The sequence below is a fragment of the Hippichthys cyanospilos genome, chromosome 14 (genome assembly GCF_059441005.1).
Source record: "Hippichthys cyanospilos isolate Australia breed blue-spotted pipefish chromosome 14, RoL_Hcya_1.0, whole genome shotgun sequence".
Classification (NCBI taxonomy): domain Eukaryota; kingdom Metazoa; phylum Chordata; class Actinopteri; order Syngnathiformes; family Syngnathidae; genus Hippichthys; species Hippichthys cyanospilos.
Genome location: NC_142382.1, coordinates 2,479,725 through 2,483,500, shown reverse-complemented (window position 1 = coordinate 2,483,500; position 3,776 = coordinate 2,479,725). Strand labels below are relative to the sequence as shown.

General features: G+C 44.8%; 1 long non-coding RNA gene across 1 annotated transcript; it reads right to left on the bottom strand.

Annotated features, from left to right (window-relative positions):
• Positions 1-2,978: 2,978 nt before the first annotated feature.
• LOC148412483 (uncharacterized) lies at positions 2,979-3,494 on the bottom strand. Its single transcript, XR_015867725.1, has 3 exons — positions 3,460-3,494; positions 3,240-3,382; positions 2,979-3,146 (listed from the first exon to the last, which is right to left on the bottom strand). It is a non-coding gene; the product is annotated as an uncharacterized LOC148412483 (long non-coding RNA).
• Between the last annotated feature and the right edge of the window lie 282 nt (positions 3,495-3,776).

Here is a 3,776-nt window from a genome sequence, read left to right as displayed (position 1 = left end):
AGTTCTTAGTTTTTTTTGAAGAAGGCCGACCTTGACTGGGTAGAAGCCGAAAACGCCAGGCCAGTTAAAAAGTTATTGATTTTGGAAAGAATACATGTTTACTTGAGGAAAACGCTTCGATCGATATGAATTAATTGTCAGTTTAAGAGATAAATTATTATTATTTTTCGAATTAATGCGCCGCCGCCTGCAACGAAAGGTCGCTACTTTTTTTTTTTGGGTCCTCGGCGCCCTCCCCGGCGCGTTTCCCGTCGCTCCTTGATTGACGGCTAATCGATGCTCTCAATTGTCTTAAACGCAAGACGGAGTGAGGCCTGCAGGTGACGCGCCCATGCGGCGCCGGTGAACGCATTTGCCGCGTCCGGGCTAAATTTGACTTCTCAGTCTGCCGCTCGCATCCGGTAACTCATCAGCACGCTGTACGCACACGCTGGAGAGTTGAGGTTACGGTGCAAATTGAAGGCGAGCCCACCGTTTGAATGGTGATGGCTTCAGGCGCAATTGGGAAAATGAAAAGTACAACTTCAAATAGGAAAACATGCCAACTTTCCACGGAATCGGTTAGCGTGTAGCGCTACCCTAATATACATGCAAAACTTAATTCCATCCATCTACTTTCTAGAGCTGCTTATCCTTGCGAGCATCACAGGCTTGCTGGTGCCTATCCCAGCTGGCTTGAGGCAGCAGTAGGGACAGTCTGAACTGGTTGCCAGCCAATCACAGGGCACGAAGAGACGAACGACCATTCACGCACCCAATCACCCCTAAGGACAATTTAGTATGTCCAATTCACCAGCCATGTATGTTTTTGGAGTGTGGGACCCACGTGGGCACGGGGAGAACATGCAAACTCCACACAGGAAGGCCGGAGCGACATGAGTATGAACTGTGAGCCGCACCCGCTAACCGCTGCTCCACCAAGTCGTCTCAAAACTTAATTATCAAATTAATTAACTATCGATAATCGACTACCCAATGGACAGTAATTGAATGTTGACATTGATCATATATTTTGATAATGGATTACCAGGAGGGATGTCCCGATCACATTTTTTTTTTTTTTTTGCACCCGATTCCAAGTCCAATCGGGCAACGTATTAAGGACAGAAAGTGTCAGCAAATTTTTTAAAATAATATTTTTATGGTGTGACGAAACCTGTTATGTGGGTCGTGAAGGTGTGATTTTGAAGCAAACTAGCATAAAACTTTTAACGTTACCCTTCTAGTGGTTCCATCTTGCAATGTTGCATATATATATATATATATATATATATATATATATATATATAAAATATATTAATCCGCATGTTACTGTGTGCTCCCTTGACATGTCTTTTGTTTTGTTGGCGACTCCAGTTTATTTCCACATCAATAAAACACCCGTTTTTAGCTTCTTCAAACCTCCATTCCTGCTCAAGACAACGTTAGCTTTTTTGTTTGGTGTTTCTTGGTGGTGGTCGACTTTAGAACGATGTCATGCAAGGGGCGTGGCAGCCACACGGTGAGAGGCGGGGTTTTAGTCAGCGAGCCGTTTCGCTTCCCGGTTAGAAATCCCATCACCCAAAACACTCGTTTTTCAAAAGAAATTAACTTTCCAATGCGCCAAAGGAAAGATTCCATCATTTATATTCATATATTTAACCTCGGAAAGCATAAAAAAACATTATCTAGGCTGATTATAATAAAAACTGCGTTCCGTCAGTCAGAGCCGGAATTGTTGTCAACACTTACCTCCAGTCATTCACTTATTCATGTTCCCTTGCCGATCGAAAGGAGACGTTTCAAATAAACGGCGTCCGTTTGGTTTATGCCCGCACCCGGGCCATCAGTCACTATCAGGTCACCCCCCGTAGGCGGCGGTGGGGGCGGCGTTGCCAGGCTCTTATTGGATCGGCGTTTGAGCTTATTGACACTTGCGAGAGGACAGAACCAGCCCCGGGTTAAAAGAGGATGGAACATTTTCATTTCTTGGGCCATAGCTTTCAGGAGGACGGCGGCGGCGGCGGCGGCGCTAAGACGCCATGACGCACATTAACTGCGCTGTGAACACACGCGCAGTGAAATCCCGGGATTAAAAAACTTCTGTGCTCACAAATGTAATGTACTGTAAGCGCGTCGCCCGTTAGCGTGTGTGAGAGAGTGTCAGGCCATGTGGCCGGTGCGCTGGGAAGGTTCAAAGCGGAGGGATTATATAGTTTTATTTATATTCTGCAGTTGTCATTGCCTCAGCATCTCAAACAGGATCACCTCCAAATTATTAGGGATACAGTACCTGAAAAAACAATAATAGTGGTAAAGAAATTATACTGTTTATAAATATACGTACGATATCTTCTGTTTTATTCCAAATTTGCTATTTTAGCCAGAAAGTTGAAGTCGAATCAGCATTTTGCGGGCCACAAAAAATGATCTGGAGGGCCGGATCTGGCCCCCGGGCCTTGAGTTTGACACCTGTGTGCTAGGCCAAGACTTCTTGAATGACGTGTATGTAACACTTTAAGACAGTAGGTGGTGCCAAAGACCCCTTAATGTTTTTTTTTTGTCCTCGCGTCAACTCCTACACGAAAACATCAATTTACTTCAAACCAGTGCAAATTCACTTGTTTTTAATCTGTGTGAGTGGGGAAAAAGCGGTGAGCTTGACTCACTTTTTCAAGTTGTGTATTTTGCCTTGTATTTCATAAAAACTACATATGTATAGATAGAGCTCACGCCGCTGAGGATTTAGCGGTTTAAAGAAAACAATAATTCATTAAAAATGTTAGTTATCCCGCCCTCAAAAGCAGGTACCACATTGGTACTAAAAACGCGAGAGTAGTTTTTCTAATTCCTAAAAATATTCTGTAAATTTATTATGATTTCTCGACCCAAATAAAATGATTGTGTTTGTTTCAACCGGAATATCTACCAGATTTTTTTTCAGTCATTCTGGGCAACGAGGAACAGTGCGTCTAATTAAGGAATTAGCATACGTCATCAGTTTGTTGTTGTTTTGAACACACCGCGCAACGGATGCTTTGCATTTCGCTGTTGGACCGCTGAGTGTATCAACTTCAGGGGACATCAGGGGGAGTCTTGCTCTTGTCTGTTTTATCCGTTCCATCAGTGGAGATAAAGCTGGCTTTCCCGACCTTGCTGCCTCCGGGCTTGAAAAGAGCAAAAAAAAAACAACATGAAAAGAGTAGAAAACCAAAGGACACAATCCAGTGGAGAAATGTAAAGGATACTCGAAGGCTCACGCTGTTTTTGAAGGCGGCGGCGGCGGCGGGGAGGAGGAGGGGGAGGTGGAAGGGTGGAGGTATTGGTGAAATGGAGGGAGAATGAGGACCGGGCTGGGTGCAGATAGGACCAAGCGCCAGCCGGTTGACCTTGCCGGGACCAACTAGGAGAATTTATGCGAGCTCTCACTTTGCGTTATTGGTTTAGCTAAGCTTATTTGTGTGCGGCATTGGTACGCACCTGTGGGCTTGAAGGTGAAGATGGAGGGATTTCCCCCCCCCCCCCCCAATCGTCTCTCTGCTCCATTGCAACGTTCGCCGCTATCTGATCCCGGGAAAAATAGCCACGTCGCCCGCGCTTCCGAGCAATTATCGGAACCTCTGGAGGGCTTGTCAGTGCGGCCTGTTGTGGGTCAAGATGGTTTAGCTCTTGTGCGGTATTTTTTTTTTCGAATCCTTTTGCTCCCCGCTTCAAAGGCATTAGTAACTCCCGTAAAATATAAATAGTGATTAAAAACATCAAACATTAAGGAAAATAAAGCCAATGTATTCACAAAT